The following is a 24,723-nucleotide window of genomic DNA, read 5'->3' on the forward strand; positions in this document are numbered from 1 at the left end:
GAACACCACTCGTGACCGGTCGCCAGCTGGATTTAACTCCATTTACTACCACTCTCTGAGCCCGGCCCTCCAGCCAGCTCCTTACCCAGCCGAGGGTGTACCCATCCAAGCCACGGGCTGCCAGCTTCTGCAGGAGAATACCGTGGGAGACAGTGTCAAAGGCTTTGCTGAAGTCTAGGTAGACCACATCAACAGCCTTTCCCTCATCCAGCAGATGGGTCACTAGATCATAGAAGGAGATCAGGTTGGTCAAACGGGACCTGCCCTTCATGAACCCATGCTGGCTAGGCCTAATCCCCCGGCCATCCCGCAGATGCCGCATGATCTCCCTCAAGACTATCTGTTCCATAACCTTCCCTGGAACCGAGGTCAGGCTAACAGGTCTGTAGTTCCCCAGATCCTCCTTACAACCTTTCTTGTAAATGGGAGTCACATTGGCGAGCCTCCAGTCTTCTGGGACCTCACCAGTCAACAAGGAGAGCTGATAGATAATGGAAAGCGGCTCGGCTACCACCTCTGCCAGTTCCCTCAGCACTCTCGGGTGGATCTCATCAGGCCCCATGGACTTGTGGCAGTCCAGTTGGAGTAGGAAGTCTCTGACCCTTTCTTCCAGAATCACAGGGGAGTTAGCATGCTCCCCAGCCGAGACTACCAGGTCAGAGAGAGGAGTACCCTGAGCATAACTGGTCTGACCTTTAAAGACAGACGTAAAGAAGGCATTCAGAACCTCCGCCTTTTCCTTATCCTCAGTGATCATATTCCCAGCCTCATCCAGTAAAGAGTGGATATTCTCCTTTGTCCTCCTCTTACTGTTAATGTACTTATAAAAGAGTTTGTTATTCCTTTTCACCCCAGCGGCCAGGTTAAATTCAAGCTGGGCTTTTGCCTTTCTGATTTCACCTCTACACATCCTGACGACTTCCTTGAATTCATTCTCAGTTGCCCGTCCCTCCTTCCACAGGCGGTAGATTCTCTTTTTCTCCCGGAGCCTCAAGAATAACTCCCTATTCATCCACGCCGGTCTTCTTCCCCGCCGGCTCATTTTGCGGCTCAGGGGGACCGCCTGCTCCTGTGCCCTTAAGACTTCCTTCTTGAAGAGCAACCAGCTCTCTTGTACCCCTTTGTTCGCTAGGACTAAATGCCAAGGGACTCCCCCTACCAGTCTCTTGAACAAATCAAAGTCCGCCCTCCGGAAGTCCAAGGTAGCAGTTTTACTATTCCCCCTCCAAGCTCCACCATGAATTGAGAAATGTATCATTTCATGGTCACTCTGTCCAAGGCAGTCCCCAACCTTCACATCTCCTACCAGACCTTCCCTGTTCATGAACAGCAGGTCTAGCAGGGCAGTTCCTCTTGTGGGCTCTCTGACCAGCTGCATCAGGAAGGCATCCTCTATGCACTCCAAAAACCTCCTAGACTGCTTCTTCTGTGCTGTGCTGTACTCCCAGCATATGTCAGGGAAGTTGAAGTCCCCCATGAGGACAAGGGCTGATGACCGTGCAGCTCGTGCCAGCTGCTTGTAGAACACCTCATCTGTCTCTTCATCCTGGTTTGGCGGTCTATAACAGACGCCCACCAGGATGTCTGCCTTGTCAGCCCTTCCTCTGATCTTTACCCATAGGGATTCAATGTTATCATCCCCAGTCACAATCTCAGTAGCAGAAAAGGATTCCCTAACGTATAGAGCCACACCACCACCCCTCCTTCCTTGCCTGTCTCTCCTGAAGAGTTTGTAGCCATCCATTGCAGCACTCCAGTCATGGGAGCAATCCCACCATGTTTCTGTTATGGCAACCAGGTCATAGTTTGCCTGCCGCACTATGGCTTCCAACTCTTCTTGCTTGTTGCCCATGCTACGTGCGTTAGTGTAGACGCACCTCAGCTGAGCCCCTTGCCTCTCTCCTAATCCCAATACCACTTCCCCAGGCCGATCTCTATCAGACCTGGCTTCATCCCCTTCCCCCTTCCTATCTAGTTTAAAGCCCTTTCTACAAGTCCTGCCAGCTCCTGGGCAAGTATCCGTTTCCCTTTCGGAGACAGGCAATTCCCATCAGCTGTCCTCAGGCCAGGTGCCGAGTAGGCCGCCTCGTGAGCAAAGAATCCAAAATTTTTGCGTTTGCACCAGCCTCTCAGCCATGCATTTATAAGATGGCCTTTTCTGCTTATCTCAGTGTTTGCCCCTGCCACCAAAGGAATACTGGTAAACACAACTTGCATGCCTGCTCCATCGACTAACTTCCCCAGCCTCCTAAAATCATTTTTTATAATCCTCATGCTTCTGTCAGCAATCCCATCACTGCCAGTCTGAACTACCAATAAAGGGTAATAATCGGAGGGGCGGATAAGGCTGGGGAGTTTTCTAGAAATATCCCTGACCCGTGCCCCGGGAAGGCAGCACACCTCCCTATGGGTAGGGTCAGGCCGACATATTGGGCCCTCTGTTCCTCTCAGAAGAGAGTCGCCCACAACTATCACCCTCCTTTCTTTCCTGGAGGAAGCAGTCTTCAAACGTGGAGCCGTCCGCCTTACCTTGGGCAAGCTTGGCGGCAGCGCTCCTATGTCATCATCACTCACGTCTCCCTCTGGTTTCAGGGCTTCATACCTGTTACAGAGAGGGACCAGCGGAACCGAGGTAGGTCGGGATGGGGGTCGCCTGCAACGCCGGGCTGAGACCTGCTGCCATTCCTCCTCTCCTCTCAAGCTGTCTCTCCCTGCTTGACTATGGTGAGAGAGAGGGGCCGTTTCTCCCAATACTCCCTCAGTCTGGGAAGTGCAATCTCTGCGCCTTTTTCGCAGAGAGTTGCTCCACCAGTCTATCTCCCGCTCGCATTCTCTGATGGTCCGCAGTCTATCTACCTCCTTCCTAAGCTCCACAAGAAGGCTGAGCAGCTGCTCACACTGCACGCAAGTCGCATCCTTCTCATCCTTCCCTGGCAGCAGCAGGCTGAGGCACTCCTGGCAGTCAGAAACCTGAACTGCCACATTATGGAGCAGACCCTCTGTCTGGGTTGCCACAGCCTTTGCATGGGAAGCCCGTTTCCTAGTGAGGACCATGTTTGAGATGTTGGTGTCAGGGCAAGATACCCTGCCTGCTTGACCTGCCTGCGCGAACTGCCGCGCAAACTGAGAGGTGACAGAAAAGCTTTACGCAGCTAAACACAGCCCAGACCTTGGCTGCAGGTATTCCGGGACCTCTCAGCCCCCTGAGTCCACATGCCTCAGGGTCCCAGAGCACCATGTGCAGGCCAGAGCTGTCCCATCATTCCAGTCTGGCATCCGAACTGCCCCTCACTAAACCCCTCTCACCCACTTTAGCAGCTGGATGGCAAAGACAGGCAGACGGGGGGCGGGGGGCTTGCACCGCCATTGCGGTGTCGCTCCTTCCTTTGCACAGGGCTCCACGGGGCTTGTGAGCAATAAAGGCACGAAGCGACAGCGAGCGTGCCGCGGGCATTGGGCACCAGCGCTCATCCCTGGCTGAAAAGGACACGCTGCGACCCCTCGGGCTTACCACTCTCATACTTGCAGCTGCTCAGGTTGATGGAGGGAACACTGGAATTGAAAGAGACAAGAGAGCAGTCGGTGCTCATGCAAACCAGTGGGCAGAACGGGAAGCTGGGCTGTAAAGCGGTGCCCTTGACCGCCTTCTGAGGGACCAGATTATGTTCCAGCAGGGCAATTATGTGTCCAGTTACAGACACGGCCTCCCAGGCAGCCACGATCTCTGCAAAGCCAGGGAAAGAGCCATCAGACACACAGCTCCTCGGCAAGCTCCTTGCCCAGGGTGGCAAATTCCAGTGCCTAAACCAGTCCAGAAAATCACCATGGTCACAGTCATTGAGGAACCCACCAAAGCACCGCCCCAGTATGCCAGTGCTCCTGAGGGGAGGGAGACTGAGGCTTCCCCATACTGCCCCTAATCTCATGGACCTTTCCTGGGCATCATGGCTGGCTCTCCCCAGCACTGGGTTGGCCGGCAGAGCCAGGAGCACCTCTCTTAAATGCCACTGCTGTGTCTCTTGGTGCAGGCAGCTGCTGAGGCTAGTAGGGCTACGAAGATGATTAAGGGCCTGCAGCATCTCCCCTATGAGGAGCAGCTGAATAAGATGCTCTTGCAGCAAAGATGCATTCTGCCTGCAAGGCACACGGCCTGAAGCCAGAGACATGTGCCGACACACTGCTCAGTCACAGGGTGGGATCCCAAGAGTGAGAGACCCCCCCCAGCAAACCACAGAGAGGTTCCCGCTGCCTCATTTCCTATCCCTGCTCTCAGCTGCTTTAATGCCCATCACTCACTCAGCTGGCAGGCACCAAGTGCGGGGGAATATCTTGTACTCCTCGGGGAAGAGCTTGAGCATGCGGTTCAGGTTGTTGCGCGCTAACAAGTCCTTCCGGCAGATCTCCATCATGCCTGGGAAGTGGTTGATTTTCTGAAAGAGGAGTAGAGGGAAAAAACAGTCAGCAAAGGGAGAGCAGGGATCCTCCCCCAGAGCTGAGGAAAGCCGGCGCACACGGAAACCAGCGGGCAGAATGGGAAGCTGGGCTCTGAAGCAGTGACCTTGACTGCCTGCTAAGGGATTATTCTCCAGCAGCTTCAGCTGAACTTCAGCAGCAGGACTGATCTGCTCCTTCCCTCTAAGCCCTGATGCCTGCCCTCCCCAGCAGATCACAGGGAAGGACATGGAAGTGGAAGCACCGTTCATTAGAAACTAAGGGCTCCTGCAGATCTCAGAGAAGAGCACAGCAAAGCCCCAGCTCCCTTGCATCCCTCCTTGCTAACAAATTCCCCCCCCCCCCCCATGCTTAACAGCAACAGTGTGTTCACACCCTCAAAATGTGGGAGTGGGTTCAAATGAGTCCCCACTCCTGGAGCAGCATTTCTCTATTCAGACTGTATCCTGTGCAGGACCAGTGAAAAAACAGGCAACAGTGGGTAAAGCAAAACTGCATCAAAGTTAAAAGACTGTCAGTTAACAGATGCAAAGTACCTGCTGCAACTCCAAAAGTCAAACCCACCATTCAATGAAACTGCTTTTCACACCGCAGAAGCTGCATCTGAATCAAGTTCCCAGAGCTGCAGTGACACATGTGCTGTGCTAACAGCATCCTTTAACGGCGCTACGAATCCCTGAGGCAGAAGGTCACAGCACAAACATCCCACTCTCAAGGGACTTTTTTTCCCCAACACAAACACAAAAACATAACATCAGCCAGCAACCAAAACACTACAAGCAAGAACAGATAAAGACTAAAAATCAATGGGGAACCTATAATATTTGGTTATACAGCATGCAACAAGATATTCAGGTGATGTTTCTGTAATGTCTTTTCTCCTTTACAACCTACTGAGAGATGAGGCTTGGAGGTACATTATTAAAAGCTGAAGGTAAAACTGAATGAATGAGAAACACACAAGCTGCAAAAAATCAAGGCTGACAATGTGAGATTACTTTTTCTAAAATCAGGCAATAAGAAGAGGAACCAGCATCGACACCGTTTCTCTGCAGTTCTACTTGCAAACACAACCCCAGCCTTTTCTCAGTAACATCACGTTTACATGTCTTATGCCTTTTACTCTGTTAAGAGAAACTGAGAAATAGCATGGAACAATGGTTTCTGTTGTTGGCAGCTAAAAGTGGAAGTGAACTGAAAGGTATGGGGCAGCAGCTCCCACGTATCCACAGATAATGGGAAGTTTCTATCTAACTAACCAAGAGTGGCTGTGTGGAAAGTGCTAAGAAATGTTGCTTTTGCAAACTGAAAAATGTTACAAAATTAACATGCACATAACTGAAACCTCTGTGCCTGTCAGTCAGTCCTTACTCAGACTTAAAGAAGGACCTGATGGATTTCAACTAGAAAAGGCAGGGGGAATTTCAGATTATAGCTCAGAATATATGGCACGAACATTGCCCACGTTACAGGGACACTACATTTGCCTACAGGCAAAGCCATGGTAAAACATATGAATCTCACAAAGCTCTTTATGTTTTGAACTAGTTATGTCTGTCACAGAACAGTTTGGTACCTCCAATGGTGAACCATGAAGTAGGTTTAAAAGAAGGTTTGAAGAAAAAAAAAAAGAGGAAAAAAAGAGAAAGAAAAGTCAATGTCAGGTGTTATTTAGAATGAAGTTACAGGTACTAACTTGGGAAGGAGATCTGCCTGTGTCATTACAGATACGGGAGCCAAGCGGATAAAGCCGTGGATCCAGAAGAACTCGAGCTTGCATGAACCAGGACGAGATCCTGATCCCAGTGACTGAAGTCAAGTGTTCCAACTGCAGCCACAGTGGACTATGAACTTTGCTGTGGGATATTTTGAATGATCTGACAGTCTTTGAAAAATGCATGTGTTTGTGCTAAATGAAAATTAGGGAAATAGTGATTTCTGCACAGCCTAAGGTCACAGACTGCAATCGGTGCCTGCAGGAAAACGCAGGGCTGCTGTTATCTGCACTTCTGACACTCCTGATTGGCAAAGCAAACAAATGCAACAGCAAAGGTATCAAGGCACTTACAGTTGGTGTCATGACTGGGGAATTTCAGGATGGATATTGTTGATGGTCAAATTTGGATTATTGGATTTGGTAATTATGGTACTTGTCTTACATTTACTGTCGTGTTCATTGAGCTTTCTGCAAAGGGCCCTTGCAGAGATCTCAAAAAGCAGTTCTTGTAACACAGTTACTAAAAGGGAAAAAATTGGCAAGGAGGTCAGTGGGCCTGCTGGCGGCCTGGCTCTCCTCACAGAAGACAATATCCTTGAATTCCCATAAGACAGGAAAATTACTCATGCTGAGAGGTATTTGGTAATTACATTCTCAAACATACTGACCTTGAAGACAGAGGTACACACTGCCTCAACCCAAGGAGGAGTTTGAAGGCATGTGTTGGATGAACCTCATTTTGGGGGTCCAAGGCCTCAAGGAAAAGTTCCAAGCCACACATTTAAGGTGACAGAACTCCCCTCCATAGGATCCCAGACCATGCCTTTGAAGGTCTTGAGCCTGCTTTTGAAGGCCACCCACTGCCTCCACGTGAGAGTACAGAGCCTCCTTCTCTGGCTCCAACATGTTGCTTTTAGGAACCATAGCCCAATTTAGAAGATTCATCACAGAGTTTTGTGTGCCCAAAGACTGGTTTTAGGGGCTAAAGTCCTCATGCAGGGAAAAAGGCCTCATTTGTTTCATGCTCAAAGCCTTGTTTTCAGACTCAAAAGGCCCATTTTTAGGCAGCAACACATCGCCCAGGGGCGCCAAACCCGTTTTCAAGGTGGAAAGCCACATTTTCATTCCTAGAGCTCCACAGTCAGCACCCAAAGTCCTGTTCTGAAGGCCAAACCCCTGCTTTAGAGGGTCCAGACACTGCAGGCCACCGCCGGCTGCATTGTGGGATGGCCGTCATGTTGCCATCTGCAAACCCCTGCGCTACGGGAGCTTCCTGGGCAGCAGAGCTTGTGCCAGAATGGCAGCAGCTGCCTGGGGCAGTGCTTTTCTGAGTGCTGGAAGGCACACTGCCAACACGTTTTCATTACCATTTTGGCAAGGCAATGCCGTGGATCAATTCTTCACATGCAGCCGCGCTTCGAGCACTGCTTGCCCGTACGTGATGAGAGAAGCCAGGCCATATGTTGTTGTAGGGACAGACATGACCCACCATTCAGTGATCAGTGTAGTTTAATATGCTCCAGCCACTTTATTACACTCCAGCCAAATCCCTGGCCCGCCCTACCACACACTTTCCGATGAAGTCGGTCGGCCACTCAGACCCCACAGCCCGCAGGACTGGGGGTGTGGAGCAGCTGTCGGGATTTGAGATGCTCTTACAGGTCAAGGAGGCCTTGGGATCAGGGCACTCCCTGCTGTTGGAGAGGGTGTCCAGGGAATGGACAGGGACACCCTCCAGTCCTGCTTAGGCTACAGCAGCTCGCCTGGTACTTGACTTAACCCAGGTGGCCCTTCTGAAGCAGATCGGCTCTGTTCAGCCCACCGCCCCTTGCTGAGCAGCCTCCCCCAGACCAGCCAGCTCTCAGCTCTCCACTGCTTCCAGGCTTGTTTCAGCCCAGCAGGAGATTCCCCCCTCACCTCAAGCAGCCACGGCTTCAACTTTCTGTCCAGTAAAATGTTGAAGCCCAGGATCTCAAAGCAGGCACTGCCAGTCACGTGCTGAGGAAAGCAACTGTGGTACTGGTGCTTCACAATGGGCTGAGCTGAGATCAGCATCTTGATAACAAGATCTTCAATATCTTCCCAGAGCTTGGCCGTTCTGAGGTTGTTTCCTCTCATCCAGGGAAACAGGGTGGACAGTTTCCTGTGTGCAGGACAGAAGACACTAAGAGCTGCCCCGTGATACCATGTTCGCCCTGAGAAAGGCCCTGGCAAACAGGGCTCCCAAAGGCAGCCTTCCTGCAGGTCGTGCCCCAGGCACTGCAGCATCCGCACAAGACTGTACCTCTTGCTGCCCTTCACGTCATCCCAGACAAAGTTTTCACTGCGTCTGTTGATGGCATAATTGGTTAAATGCATGCAGGTGTCATCCTGAGAGAGGATACGTGAGAGACTTTCATTTACTATGAGCCACACGGCACCAACACAAACAGCTCACAGACACCCTGAAATAAGTTCTGGGAAGAGGAATCAGAGGTACAGAGTGTGTAAAGAGTGAGAAAGAAGCCTGCTCCTTGCCATGAAAGCCACCAGACTTGCCTTTTCTACTGGGTTCCTGTGCCGTGATTGAGGGACGGGACACACCTTGATGCAAGCAAATGTCAATTTATTGTTTGCAATTGGAGGCATATATACTCTTTGCAAGCTATGCGTGCTTGAGCTAGATTGCTGCTTCCTAAAACATTCTGTATTTGACATCTACTCATTGGTTAAACACAAACAACAAGGCTTACATGACTATTGTTATGTAAACAGAAATAATAAATAATAAAAAGATAAACATCTTCTTAGCACAGCTTGTTAGTTATTCTTTTCAAGGCTGGCTGCTTCCTTCTCTCACAATTTATCACCCCGTGACTCTCAGGTCAGCACTTGGCTAATGCTTTTCGATTCCTTATCAACAAGTTCCAATATTGTTCAGCCCCCCCCAAGCTTTGCGCCAAACAAGTACCAACACCTCTCCCTGTAACAGCTGCAAAGCGGGCCAGACCCTCCTTGCAGATAAAAATCCTCAGTGGGTCACAAGAGGTGACCAGCACATAAAAACAAAGGTCAAATTTAAAGCCATCAATGAGGAAAGGCTGTGAGAACACAAGGCAGGAGGGACGTGAGAAAAGCAAAGGCTGCGAGGCAGCTGCTGGCTGCCCTGCACGAGGCTGGCTGCTCTGTCTCCCTGCTTGTGCCGCTCCCCGGCCCCTCAGCAGCGAGGAGAAAGGCAAGCTTTCGCCAGGCCTTTGCTGAGCTGCGGCCACCTCTGTGCCCCTGGCAGGTCCTGGAAGGTGCAGGGAGAGGACACAAGGAGGATGTGGGATGCTAGAGGAGCTGCGAGGTTGCACACCCCCAGCTCTAGTTTGAGATCATCCCCGTTAACTTAGAGATGTACTGCTGACAGATCACACGCTTGTCGTGTTTGATCTCCTTTGGGTTTCGCGTTATGAAGATGCCTTTTCCCTGGCAGCCACTGGGAGGCTTGCAGATGAACGTTCCGGTTTTCCTCTTGTCTCTGTAGGCCTGGAAATCTCCATAGCTGTGGGAGGAAGCAGGAGCTGTTCAGAGCTGCAAAAAACCCCCATCCCCTGAGCTCGCCCGTAACAGAGGACAAGTTTTCCTGGCCCCAGGAAACAGCCCAAAGAACAGTCAGAGGCCTGCAAAGAGATGCTCTTGCAGATGTTGTGGCCTTGGAGCAGGTGAGGGGAGCCCTGATTCTAGGTTTTCAGGCAACGGCCAGAGTAAAATCTGCCTAGGAATGGGCATCTTGGCCCCTTGCCACGACACCGGGTGCTCCAAGATATTCAGGTGATGTTTCTGTAATGTCTTTTCTACTTTACAACCTACTGAGAGATGAGGCTTGGAGGTACATTATTAAATGCTGAAGGTAAAACTGAATGAATGAGAAACACACAAGCTGCAAAAAATCAAGGCTGACAATCTGAGATTACTTGAGAAAAGGCAGGGGGAATTTCAGGCGGAACCACTCGCATGATCCCCACCTTAGAATGGCCTGACCAGCACCCTGACCCACATGTTCTGTTCACCGCTGGCCCCAGGCGCAGACCTGTGCATTTCACAATTAATATAGGAACTCAAATAAGTGTTATCAGCCAAAAGGTTAGGACTGACTGCTACCCAGGCAAAAATAAATATAAGAGGAGTAACTGGAGCCCCTGAAAACAGACTAATTAGTACTGTGTGTGTTTGCTCTCCAGGGGAAAACCCAGTATCTAAGATAAAGGTTGTCAGTGGTCCATACTGAAATAATATACTAAGATTTGATGTCCCAGCAAAGTCTGGAAACTACCTAATGGAACAGTGTGGAGCTTTGGATCCCTGCTGTGTGAGGGTCCAGGGAAGCTGTTGAGTCACCTCCTTCCATAATAATCAATATCCTTTACCATCTGCTGCTAAGGAGGGGATCACAGAAGGGATCAAAGACAACAGTGACACGGTGCCACTCAGCCGCTGGTGCTGGCTCTGCTGAACCAGTCGGCCAAATGCAAGCTGAATAGGACGATTCCTCTTCGAGAGGAGGACAAAACAAACATCAATCTGTGTTCACTTGGGAGGGAGCACAATATACCTTCAACTTCCCCAAGGATGCAAACGCTCCTCTGCCATTGCCCCTAGTGCACTGGTAAGAACATTGAAGAAAAATGATCTCCTAAAAGGTGAATGACACCAGATTTCTACCCAATTCACTGTCGAGCATATGTATGTTCCTGCAGTTCTCTTCTCTTTTAATCACAGGACTGCTCCAGTAAGAAAAAGAAAAGGGACAGCTGAGAAGACACAGGGTGCAGACCTCATGGGTATAAGTCTGAAATATGAACCGTACCTGGAGGAAATTGAAGAAATACTGAAACCTGAAGCACAGACTGGCAGTTTTGGTTTTCTGGTCTTAGTTTTGTCTGTCTGTCTGTTCATTTCAATAGGAGTGATTGTTTGCAACATGTCGATGGTTCTGCAATTATAAATCACACTGAACCAGACAGTCTGATCTATAAAATGATATGAGGTTTTGCTCATATGCTTAACTTTTCTCATGTGATTACCTGTTTGTCTTTAACACATACCCCTGCTCAAGGGATCCCTATAACAGGTCTCCCTGTGGATATGGGTAAAAATTTAGACTGGCTTTGGAACCAGAATAAGTTGATTCTCTGGGGAGACTTTGAATGAAAGTGGCCATTTAATAATACATTAAATCGAACCTCCATTTGGAGCCTAAATTGTTGTTATGTTCCCTTTGTTGGGACAATAAGACTTTGGGATGCAGAGGTAAACAACCCTGATCCAGACACCCATGGGCAGATAGATGAAATGGGAATAAGCCATACTGGGGAAAGCGCTTGGTCCTGAGCTATGTGGACCAGTAAGTTCATGTCCATGGTTCAGTGTAATGCAAGCGCCACCTGGCATTCAGAGAGGATAAGGTTTCTAAAGAAAAAGAGATCAGGGCCAAAAGGATCATATTGGGAACCTCCTTTGATGACAGAATATATATAGACTCAAGGAATATATAGGGACTCAATTGGAGTTCCTCGAGGGGTTCCTGAGGAATTTAAGGCTAGGAATCAGATTGCTGCAGGTTTTGAATCATTCTTTTTTTCAGTGGGTCACAGTAAATAAAAATGTAGATTGGATCAATTATATCTATTATAATCAACAGAGATTCATAAATCATACTAGGGATGCTGTTAAAGGAACAGCAGAACAACTGGATGCCAATAGCAGAATGACATGGGAAAATCGGATGGTCCTAGATATGATGTTAGCAGAGAAAGGAGGAGTATGTGTCATGTTAGGGGGACAGTGTTGCACATTTATACCAAATGCTACTGCTCCTGATGGAACGATTAGCAGAGCCTTACAAGGCCTTACCACTTTGGCTGATGAACTAGCAGAAAATACAGGAATAGCTACTTCTCTTCCTGGGTGCTTGGAATCCTGGTTTGGAAAACGGAAGGGAATGGTGATACCAGTTTTCACTTCCCTGATAGTGGTAACAGGAATTTTAGTGGCCAGAGGGTGTTGTAGAATCCCTTGTGTTAGGGGTCTTATAAAGAGATTAACAGAAACTGCAATAACTAAGAAGATGCCCCTGGGACCACTGCCTTATAATATGCTTCTTCTAGAGGAATAAGAAACAGACAATAGAGAATCTCAGGAAGAAGAATGTAAAGCAATGCTGGCCAGGTTAGAAGCTTCATATGAAACAGGACTTTGAAAATATGCAAAAGACAACAGTGAGTATAAAGAAAAGAAGGGGAAATTGTGGAAAGTGGTAAGAAATGTTGCTTTTGCAAACTGAAAAATGTTATTGTATTCTTTACTGACTGAGAGGACTCAGGCTGCCTCATCAGAAATCCTGTGTAGGGAATTTAGGATAGCACATACAATAAGTGGGAATACTGTTCTCAAATAAGGGTTCAATTTGAGTACATAGCTCTGCTGAAAGATACAGATGACCCTGGACAATGAGATAAGGGGTTAAATCCTGACTGAGGACATGGGCTGGAACTTAAGGAAATCCGGCCCAACTGAACAGGCTTTGACCATGTTGATTGACAATGGGGCACAAATTACCACATCAAGGAAAAACAGGCAAAACAATGTGGGGCAATGGTAGGGCAGCCAGCACACAGAGCTATTCAGCTTGTCACCAGCAGTAACACCATGTCCCTGTCTGCCTTGGCACTGCCACTCAGACATCACCATTACTGAGAAGCACTGGCTGGGAGAAGCACCCTGAAATCTGCAAGTGCTCCTCAGACATCGATGCAGTTCCTCCAGTGTTGCTAATGTCAAGCTACACTGAGCTCCTTTTCTTTCCCTCTGCTATTATGGAAGGCTTGATTGCCTTGATTGTCCCTCAGTCACTCTAGAAATCCTTCCATTTCCTAAGAAGACACTGTAGGCACTGGCTGCGGGGGGACCTCATTGCAGCCTTCCAGTACCTGAAGGGAGCTTATAAGCAGGAGGGGATTCAACTTTTTAAAAGAGCAGATAATGGCAGGACAAGGGGGAATGGGCTAAAGCTAAAGGAGGGAAGGTTTAGATTAGATATTAGGGGGAAGTTTTCTACAGAAAGAGTGGTGAGGTGCTGGAACAGGCTGCCCAGCCAAGTAGTAGATTCCCCGTCCCTGGACGTGTTCAAGGCCAGGTTGGATGGGGCCCTGGGCAGCCCTGTGTAGCTCCAGGCCTGGAGGTTGGTGTCCCTGCCTGTGGCAGGGGGTTGGAGCTCTATGATCCTTGGGGTCCCTTCCAACCCAGACCAGTCTATGATTCTATGATTCAATGTGAGCATTTGTGAAGAGAGCCCTGCCTCTGAATTATTAGTCCATGCTGTATTTTTCAGGGGCCATGGAGATACTGAAGCCCTTCTACTGTACAAAAAGGCTGGACCCAGGCAAACAGAAAACTCTCAGAATCAGCCAGGTTTTGGAGACTCTGTGAGTCCAGCAAACTGACTGCAAGTCTTCGAAGGCATCACACAGAAGCTGAGATTTGGGAAGTTCCTAAGCTCTAGAGCCACTACACCCATTTGAATCCATCTGCTTTTCAGTACTGGGAACATACCAAGATACACATTGACATCAATCACATTGGGTGCTGGACTGGAGTAGAAAGAATAGGGCACAGCAACGAGGAATTCTTTATATAACTGCTGAGTCCTTACTGAAAACAGGGACTACACCCCTGTGGAGCTTCTCTTCTCCCAACTGCTCGCTGCTCCTTTAAAAATGACTCATGACTAGGACAAAAAGGCTTTAGAGCTATCCCTGTGTGCAGACGTTTACCTCTCTGGCCTGACTGAGCAATCCGACAATGGGAAGATTTGAGTCAAATCAAAACTTCTTGGCAAAACGGCAGCTGTTGCTCACAGCATTGACTTTTGCCTCAAACCATGAGCCTCCTGCACACATTTGCCAGCTGAGATGTGGCTAACATTGAACAGCATCTTATGCTGCAGCCAGGGGAATTACCACAGGGTCCCACCTTACAGGCAGAGCCGTGTAAAACTACCTTCACTTCTCCTCACCATTGGAAGAAAACCCTGGGAACTACAGGGAACCCAGCACCACTCAGGAGAATTCTGTCACTCTTGCTTCCACCAGCAGCATGTGCAAGTGGTGTACGTGTGCCACCCCAGCCCTGTTCCCCCACACTCCACTGCTGAGGAAGTGCTGGCTGCCACCCGACCAGCTGACACATCCAGTGCCAACACGGTCCGTGGCTGCGCGCACTCGACAGAGCGACTCAGGAGGCACACACAAGCAGAGGACTCGGGGGGCAGCCTGGATGGTGGGACCCTGAGGGATCAGCTCAGTTCTGCACGTTTCAAGGGACAGATGAGGCTCTAGAGAGCTCTGGGGTGCTGGGAACATTCAAGAAATGAGGGATACACTCACTAAGAAGCAGGACACGAAGTCCTGGGGAGCAAGCAACATGCATTTGTCTCCATACCTGTAGCATGGAGACGCTCCCTCCTCCTTAAGAAACGTGAAGGATCCACTTCTGCCTCCCACCCTGCAGCGCTTCCGATGTCTGTACTCGCAGCACGTGCTCAACCCGACCACCCAAATCCCATTGAGGAGGAAGGTGACGCTGAATGGGAAACCACGGTGCCTCTTGGAGGGGAACTGGAAGCTTTCTGCAACCACAGAGAGGAAAGGGTTCACAGAAACAGCTTATGCTGTGCTTTCAGCCTCTTGCCATCATCACATCCCATCCCCACCAAAGCAGCCAGCCCTCTGAGGTCAAGTACTTTGGCTCTCCGCTCTATTAATCGGGTGGCAAAAGTCCACCTCCTCCCCACACCAGGTTGCCTTGGTAGACACACAGGTTCTCTCCTCCACAGTGCTGCTGACAGACTGCGATTTCACCTCTGTCACCAGCAGCACTGTGGGATAAACAGATGCCTTTCCCTAGGAAGACCATGGTAACACGTGCGTTGCTGCAGAGCAGGGACTGGGGGAATCCGGCGGCATTCTGAGGCAGGAGAGACACAAAAAAGTACATTCATTCACCTTCCAGCTCTGAGAGAAGCTGAACACAATGACCATGTAACCACACCAGGCACTTGAGGTTGTCTTTTCAAACAGACCTCGACCTGCTGAACTTGGAACAGGTTTTCTAACATGCACAAGGGCAAAGAAATATCTTGAGCAGAAAAACCTTTACAGGAGCCAAAACTGGCTGGAGCAACAGCGTACCAGGTGACCTTTTCATACACTCCAAGTGTTTCACACACCCCTCTGAAGTCCTGGCACCAGCTAGGGCCAGAGGTGTGGGCAGGCTGACTAAAATCATAGAAAGGGAGGCTTTAAGCTAGAGTTCCTCTGGTGCAGTTTTTCAAGCCCCTTTTTCACCCCACAAGTGCTGCAGCAGATACAGACAGGGGTAGCAGTTCTCTATTTTGGTAGCTACAAGCTGTCTGTCTTTGAGAAATGCCCTGAACCTGCACTCACACTACCTACAGGCACCTTCCAGCATCAGGCAAACGCTTACCCTTCTTAGAGGGGGCTCTGTGCCATCTGGTGCTGCGAGGGGACGAAGTCGTCTCCCTCGGTGCATGACATTTCCCGCCGCCTTGACGCCCTTGTGTCCCTTTTCCAGGGGCAGATGTGGCACTGGTACTATAGGATTCCTCGTGGTGGGGAGGTGACAGGAAGAGGCATCAGCCACAGCTCCCACAGAGATCCTACGGTTCAAGCCACTCCATTCCTCCTGCAGAAACAACACTTGGCAAGAAGGGAATGTGAAGACTGGAAAGGAAATACATTCTAAACACATCTGGTGTTTGTTCTTCCCCCACCGAATAAAGTACCTGAGCTCACTGATTGGAGCTGTTTGGATATCAGACAAGTGAACTGAGGCATCGTTCATTTTATAGCAAAGTTCATTAGTGCCTGTTGTAGTTTTGTGTGGCTGTGTTCAGGTGGAGAAGGGGGGCTGCAGGAGGGGGCTGCAGCAAGAAGCAGCCAGAAACTCTCTGCAGGCCCCACAGAGAAAACACCAGCTGGCTGACCAAGGCTGAGCCCATCATCCATGGTGACAGCACCTGTGGGAATCACAGTGAGTAGGAAAAAACCCACAAGCAGCTGCTTTGCGCCCCCAGAGAGGGAGTGAGAAGATGTAAGAATCTGTGCAGGCACCAAGGGCAGTGAGGGGTGGGGAGGAGGCACCCCAGGTGCCAGGGAGAAAGATGCCCCTGAGCCCCTGGAGAAACCCATGGTGGAGCGGGTGTCCCCCCACAGCCCATGGACAAGGCCCAGACCCCACCTGCAGCCCCTGGAGAGGCCCCACGCTGGAGCAGGGGGAGACAGACAGGAGCTGCTGTGACCCAGGTTGGAGCAAACCCCTGGCAGCACTTGCAGCCCGTGGGGAGAGACAGAGACACAGAGATGAGTGAGGGATAGAGAGATCCACGCTGGAGCAGGTTTGCTGACGGGGGGGCTTGTGACCCAGTGGAGGACCAGGCTGGAGTAGTCTGGGCCTGATAAATATTCTGTGATTGATGACTGCACCCCATAGCAGTGACCCACGCTGGGGCAGCTGGGGAAGAGCTGAAACCCCATGGGAAAGGACTCAAATTGGAGAAGTTGGAGAACTCCAAACAAGAGTGTCAGGATTTCCACTCACAGGGAATCAGAAGAACGCAAACTAAGTTTATCCTAAAGCCCAAGGCAGAATGTCTGGAGCTTAAACACACTGTCCCAATTAAAGGGCATGTCTGCACTCTCCTCCTTGCACACACTGTCACAGCTCTCTCTCTGAAAGGTCACAGGGAGGCTGGAAGTTCAGTGACAGGAGTACTGTGCCTTGAGCTACAGCAGGACTTACTGCAAGCAGTGCTGCACAAGTCTCTAACACTAACTCTGCAGGCAAGGACGCTGCTCAAATGCACCCTGCAAGGCAGGCTTTGAAACATAAGGAACCTGAGGTCAAATCAAATGTTGTCAAATAGCGAGAAAGAAATCTAAAATCATGATCTCACTGTGAGTTCTGGGCACTGGCTGCCATGTCAGTCTAGTCTAGATCTCCTTTTATTCCCCCCTTTCTTCCTAACTTCCTATTTGGTAGGCTGCCTCTTTATTGTTCAAGGCTTCAAATTCCCTTCATCAAATTTCCCCTTAGCCTAGTGCCAACTTGAAAGAATAAAACAACTTTAAGTACTTTTGTAGTCCTTTTGGGATCTTGCCCACAACCCTAAATTACTACCCTGCAGCTGAACTTCAACCTCCTTCATTTGCTGACAAAAGGATGAAGGGAAAATGTGCTCAATTTACAGGATTGTAACAAGTGTACCTGCCCCTGGCCCATTCCAGGACAGACACTTTCAAAGCTACTGCAGCACTACTGGGGTTTCAGAACAGACCTTTACTAACTAACCATCAGTGGTAGAAAATGGGGAGGAACTAAGCAGAACTTTTCCACAAATAGGCAGACCTATTTTTGCTCCCAGGTTGCATTAACCCAAGTAGGAGGTGACCTTGAAAATCCTCCATAGCCAGAAAGCAGGAAAGCCCTTCCTTGTCTCTCAGACCATCTTTATCTCTATCTGCACAACCCCAGGAGTTGTTTAGTAATCTTAAAAACAAATCCTGGTTAGAGAACCTGCAAGGCTGCCAAGAGACAAAGGTGGGAACCAGCTGAGCTTTCACCTGCCCAAATGCTTACTGCAGAAACTTCAAGAAAACCCTTTCCTGCATTTTTTCTTTCCCTGACATCACAGGTTATCAGCTCCAAACGTTTTCCCTGTTCACTTCAGTGAGGTCACATTCTGTGTGCACTTCAAGACAGAAGAACATGACAGGAATCACATTTCTTTAAAATTAACCAAACCCCCAAACACACCCACACCACACCCACACACCCCCAATGAAATTACACACAATTTATGCTTTTACCAGAAGAATGTAACACCTGGTTTTTGCAAAGAGGGGGAAGGACATGGAAGTGGAAGCACCGTTCATTAGAAACTAAGGGCGCCTGCAGATCTCAGAGAAGAGCACAGCAAAGCCCCAGCTCCCTTGCATCCCTCCTTGCTAACAAACTTTCCACCCCCCCATGCTTAACAGCAACAGTATGTTCATACCCTCAAAATGTGGGAGTGGGTTCAAATGAGTCCCCACTCCTGGAGCAGCATTTCTCTATTCAGACTGTATCCTGTGCAGGACCAGTGAAAAAAGAGGCAACAGTGGGTACAGCAAAACTGCATCAAAGTTAAAGGACTGTCAGTTAGCAGATGCAAAGTACCTGCTGCAACTCCAAAAGTCAAACCCACCATGCAATGAAACTGCTTTTCACACTGCAGAAGCTGCATCTGAATCAAGTTCCCAGAGCTGCAGTGACACATGTGCTGTGCTAACAGCATCCTTTAACGGCGCTACGAATCCCTGAGGCAGAAGGTCACAGCACAAACATCCCACTCTCAAGGGACTTTTCTTCCCCAACACAAACACAAAAACATAACATCAGCCAGCAACCAAAACACTACAAGCAAGAACAGATAAAGACTAAAAATCAATGGGGAACCTATAATATTTGGTTATACAGCATGCAACAAGATATTCAGGTGATGTTTCTGTAATGTCTTTTCTCCTTTACAACCTACTGAGAGATGAGGCTTGGAGGTACATTATTAAAAGCTGAAGGTAAAACTGAATGAATGAGAAACACACAAGCTGCAAAAAATCAACGCTGACAATGTGAGATTACTTTTTCTAAAATCAGGCAATAAGAAGAGGAACCAGCATCGACAGCGTTTCTCTGCAGTTCTACTTGCAAACAAAACCCCAGCCTTTTCTCAGTAACATCACCTTTACATGTCTTATGCCTTTTCCTCTGTTAAGAGAAACTGAGAAATAGCATGGAACAATGGTTTCTGTTGTTGGCAGCTAAAAGTGGAAGTGAATTGAAAGGTATGGGGCAGCAGCTCCCAGGAATCCATAGGTAATGGGAACTTTCTATCTAACTAACCAAGAGTGGCTGTGTGGAAAGTGCTAAGAAATGTTGCTTTTGCAAAATGAAGAATGTTACAAAATTAACAGGCACATAACTGAAACCTCTGTGCCTGTCAGTCAGTCCTTACTCAGACTTAAGGAAGGACCTGATGGATTTAAACTAGAAAAGGCAGGGGGAATTTCAGGCCGAACCACTCGCATAATCCCCCCCTTAGAATGGCCTGACCAGCACACTGACCCACATGTTCTGTTCACCGCTGGCCCCAGGCGCAGACCTGTGCATTTCACAATTAATATAGGAACTCAAATAAGTGTTATCAGCCAAAAGGTTAGGACTGACTGCTACCCAGGCAAAAATAAATATAAGAGGAGTAACTGGAGCCCCTGAAAACAGACTAATTAGTACTGTGTGTGTTTGCTCTCCAGGGGAAAACCCAGTATCTAAGATAAAGGTTGTCAGTGGTCCATACTGAAATAATATACTCAGATTTGATGTCCCAGCAAAGTCTGGAAACTACCTAATGGAACAGTGTGGAGCTTTGGATCCCTGCTGTGTGAGGTTCCAGGGAAGCTGTTGAGTCACCTCCTTCCAGAATAATCAATATCCTTTACCATCTGCTGCTAAGGAGGGGATCACAGAAGGGATCAAAGACAACAGTGACACGGTGCCACTCAGCCGCTGGTGCTGGCTCTGCTGAACCAGTCGGCCAAATGCAAGCTGAATAGGACGATTCCTCTTCGAGAGGAGGACAAAATAAACATCAATCTGTGTTCACTTGGGAGGGAGCACAATATACCTTCAACTTCCCCAAGGATGCAAATGCTCCTCTGCCATTGCCCGTAGTGTACTGGTAAGAACACTGAAGAAAAATGATCTCCTAAAAGGTGAATGACACCAGATTTCTACCCAATTCACTGTCGAGCATATGTATGTTCCTGCAGTTCTCGTCTCTTTTAATCACAGGACTGCTCCAGTAAGAAAAAGAAAAGGGACAGCTGAGAAGACACAGGGTGCAGACCTCATGGGTAAAAGTCTGAAATATGAACCGTACCTGGAGGAAATTGAAGAAATACTGAAACCTGAAGCACAGACTGGCAGTTTTGGTTTTCTGGTCTTAGTTTTGTCTGTCTGTCTGTTCATTTCAATAGGAGTGATTGTTTGTAACTCAAGTTTTAATAAGAAGTGCTACATCATGGCTGTAGTTGTAAAAAGTCCAGTATATGGAATATACAGCATCGAGCTTTTGAACAACATGTCGATGGTTCTGCAATTATAAATCACACTGAACCAGACAGTCTGATCTATAAAATGATATGAGGTTTTGCTCGTATGCTTAACTTTCCTCATGTGATTACCTGTTTGCCTTTACCACATACCCCTGCTCAAGGGATCCCTATAACAGCTCTCCCTGTGGACATGGGTAAAAATTTAGACTGGCTTTGGAACCAGAATAAGTCGATTATTTGGGGAGACTTTGAACGGAGGTGGCCATTTAATAATACATTAAATCGAACCTCCATTTGGAGCCTAAATTGTTCTTATGTTCCCTTTGTTGGGACAATAAGACTTTGGGATGCAGAGGCAAACAACCCTGATCCAGACACCCATGGGCAGATAGATGAAATGGGAATAAGCCATACTGGGAAAGCGCTTGATCCTGAGCTATGTGGAACCAGTAAGTTCATGTCCATGGTTCAGTGTAATGCAAGGGCCACCTGCGAATCGCTTGTGGTCTCAAGCCCTGGAGGAGAGAAGAGATGACAGGAGGGATTGCTACCCCTGGCATCCTCAGCACAGGGTGTCAACAAAACCTGATGTGAAAACACCTGTGAAATTACACAAACATTATAAAGTGTACCACTGGTGGAGACTTAGAAAACAGCTGGTTGTGATGAATTCATTCATTACAGCATTTAGTCGGTGCTGTCTGTTTGTGTCAAACTTATAGAAAGCCATATAAGATGTAATAGTAGCACAAGCTACTTTACTAAGAAATCTTACTGTCAGATCTCTCCATCTATGGGCAATTATGATGACTTCAGTATTTATGTTCCACACCAGCTAACTTGGATATGCTCAGATGGGACTATTACAGATATGTTACGTTGGGAATGAAACAATCAGGTAGGTTACTTAACAATTGGTCTGCCCAGACATGAGACAATTGTTAAATGGGACAGAAAGGATGATTTATACTGATTCAAGATGTGCTTTGAGGGTAGTTCAAACATTTGAGAAAAATATGGAATGAAAGAGGGTTAATTAACAGTAAAGGAAAGGAAGTATGGATGCATAGGAATCTACACTGTAGCTTAACAAATCTCTGAAAGGTGCACTGTTTGTAAAATGATAAATGAAAACGTTCTCAAGGAACAACCCCAAGGAGGAAGAGAACCTGGTTTAAGACCTTTTCAAAGTTTGAAATACAACCTGGTAATGGTTGACCATCTAACAGGATGGGTAGAAGCATATCCAATGCCACAGCTGCAGGGGTCATTAAAATCCTTCTAGAACAGATTATTCCCAGGTATGGAATAATTGAAAATGTGAATCCAGATCAAGGGAGTCACTTTACATCCAGCGTGTTTCAAGGGACTATGGAAGGATTAGGGATATCCTGGGACTTTCATACTCCCTGGCATCCGCCCTCCTCTGGTCGGGTTGAACGGATGAATCAAACCCTAAAGAAACAATTATCAAAGTTAAATTTAGAAACCAAATTACTTTGCCTTACTGAGAATTTGAACTGCACCTAGGAAAGACTGAGGTGTATTTCCCTATGAAATGTTGTTTGGCTTGCCTTATGTGGGTGAAATCAGAAAAATCTGAAGAAACAGTAATTTAAAGACTGTTTGAAATATTGTTTTAGCAGTAGTGATTTTTTTTTAGTTTTTATTATACTAGTATTTAGCTATTGTGTTTGGGGAGGGGTAAAAGGGTTGAAAATGTTCAAAATGATGTTGATATGGTGTTTATCCTCCACTTTATTGAAAGTAGGAGTGTTGGGTCGTGCTAGAAAACCCCTTAGTAATCAAAAGAACTTACAATTCAGCATTCCAGAGGGGACCGGGATCCAGAGGATTACGTTTGATGCTTGCTAGGTTTTGGATTGTGGGCATCTAAAAAACCAAAGGGCACTGAGCCCTGCGAAAAGTACAAGTGTCCTGAACCAATACAAGGTGGGACACTTTATGGGACAGGTCCTTGCCCCTCTTGGAACAATGTTTGGTGGACTACTAAGGTTAATGGATGGACAGCAGATGTAAATCAAAAACGTTTATATTGGGAACCCCTAAAAGAGATGACTACCATCTCAAAAGGACATACTACCCACAATTGCCAAGAAAAAGAGAGTAATCCTATAATAATTACTATCAGTGATGCTAATGGTACTATCACTCGACCCTATGGACTAGGGATAGAGGTCACGGGAAAAGATCCAGTAGGGAGATTCAGAATAACGGTAGAAAAACTTGAAAATAAAACTTCAGACAAAGGAAAAGAGTGGAAAAGTACACAGACACCTAGGACAGAGGTAGGAGGACTTGTCAATGATCCTACAATAGTAAAAGTAGTTAGAATTGAGGATTTGAAACAGACCTTTGAAGTAGAGGCTATAGACACACCAATGCCTGGGTGGAATGGATAAAATACACTGTGAAGAGTTTAAACAAGAGTGATTGCCATGCATGTGCCTCAGGTCAACCTAAACCACAAGTTGTACCTTTTCCCCTAGGATGGTCCAATGATCACACAGGAATGGAGTGCAGTATTGCACTGTACCAGGAAAGAACAGCCTGGGGAAATGGTACCTGTAAAACACTCTCACATCTGTTCCCAGCCTTGCTGAATAAGGACATTCAAACACCCCCTGTTCTCACAGGTGTAGTTGGAAACCACACGGCCTGTCTCTCACGATAGGGCAGAGTGGCTACACAATTTGTAGGGGAGTTCTCAGGATGTAAGAGAACATTGAATGTGACAAATGTTAAAGGTGGGAACTATTCATCATTACAGGTTCCCAGAGCCGACTTGTGGTGGTGTTGTGGAGGAAGAGTTCTTCCATCCAACTGGAAAGGCACTTGTGCTATTGTACAATTGGCTATCCCATTCACCCTGGCATTCAGAGAGGATAAGGTTTCTAGAGAGAAAGAGACCAGGGCCAAAAGGAGCATATTGGGAACCTCCTTTGATGACAGAATATATATAGACTCAAGGAATATATATAGACTCAACTGGAGTTCCTCGAGGGGTTCCTGAGGAATTTAAGGCTAGGAATCAGATTGCTGCAGGTTTTGAATCATTCTTTTTTTTGGTGGGTCACAGTAAATAAAAATGTAGATTGGATCAATTATATCTATTATAATCAACAGAGATTCATAAATCATACGAGGGATGCTGTTAAAGGAACAGCAGAACAACTGGATGCCAATAGCAGAATGACATGGGACAATCGGATGGTCCTAGATATGATGTTAGCAGAGAAAGGAGGAGTATGTGTCATGTTAGGGGGACAGTGTTGCACATTTATACCAAATGCTACTGCTCCTGATGGAACGATTAGCAGAGCCTTACAAGGCCTTACCACTTTGGCTGATGAACTAGCAGAAAATACAGGAATAGCTACTTCTCTTCCTGGGTGCTTGGAATCCTGGTTTGGAAAATGGAAGGGAATGGTGATACCAGTTTTCACTTCCCTGATAGTGGTAACAGGAATTTTAGTGGCCATAGGGTGTTGTAGAATCCCTTGTGTTAGGGGTCTTAGAAAGAGATTAACAGAAACTGCAATAACTAAGAAGATGCCCCTGGGACCACTGCCTTATAATATGCTTCTCCTAGAGGAATAAGAAACAGACAATAGAGAATCTCAGGAAGAAGAATGTAAAGCAATGCTGGCCAGGTTAGAAGCTTCATATGAAACAGGACTTTGAAAATATGCAAAAGACAACAGTGAGTATAAAGAAAAGAAGGGGGAATTGTGGAAAATGGTAAGAAATGTTGCTTTTGCAAACTGAAAAATGTTACTGTATTCTTTACTGACTGAGAGGACTCAGGCTGCCTCATCAGAAATGCTGTGTAGGGAATTTAGGATAGCACATACAATAAGGAGGAATACTGTTCTCAAATAAGGGTTCAATTTGAGTACATAGCTCTGCTGAAAGATACAGATGATCCTGGACAAAGAGATAAGGGGTTAAATCCTGACTGAGGACATGGGGCTGGAACTTAAGGAAATCCGGCCCAACTGAACAGGCTTTGACCATGTTGATTGACAATGGGGCACAAATTACCACATCAAGGAAAAACAATGTGGGGCAATGGTAGGGGAACCAGCACACAAAGCTATGCAGCTTGTCACCAGCAGTAACACAATGTCCCTGTCTGCCTTGGCACTGCCAATCAGACATCACCATTACTGAGAAGGACTGGCTGGGAGAAGCACCCTAAAATCTGCAAGTGCTCCTCAGACATCGATACAGTTCCACCGGTGTTGCTAATGTCAAGCTACACTGAGCTCCTTTTCTTTCCCTCTGCTATTATGGAAGGCTTGATTGCCTTGATTGTCCCTCAGTCACTCTAGAAATCCT

The 24,723-nt window shown here is 47.6% G+C and overlaps 1 protein-coding gene and 1 pseudogene across 2 annotated transcripts in view; both read right to left on the reverse strand.

The window, feature by feature from the left end:
• Positions 1–3,054, reverse strand: part of LOC311199714 (DNA mismatch repair protein Msh3-like) — an 81,514-nt pseudogene extending 78,460 nt beyond the window's left edge. Inside the window, exons 1-3 of the transcript in view lie at positions 2,530–3,054; positions 901–1,609; positions 466–693 (exon numbers count right to left, since the gene is read on the reverse strand). The product of the transcript in view is annotated as a DNA mismatch repair protein Msh3-like (transcript). The remainder of the gene's footprint in view (positions 1–465; positions 694–900; positions 1,610–2,529) is intronic.
• The window catches only part of LOC311199750 (tubulin polyglutamylase TTLL13-like), a gene marked incomplete at both ends in the record, with an annotated part of 446,429 nt that overhangs the window by 100,854 nt on the left and 320,852 nt on the right, over positions 1–24,723 (reverse strand). The gene's annotated exons all lie outside the window — the stretch shown is intronic.

Source organism: Gallinula chloropus (assembly GCF_964237585.1).
Source record: "Gallinula chloropus genome assembly, chromosome: 21".
In the NCBI taxonomy this organism is placed as follows: domain Eukaryota; kingdom Metazoa; phylum Chordata; class Aves; order Gruiformes; family Rallidae; genus Gallinula; species Gallinula chloropus.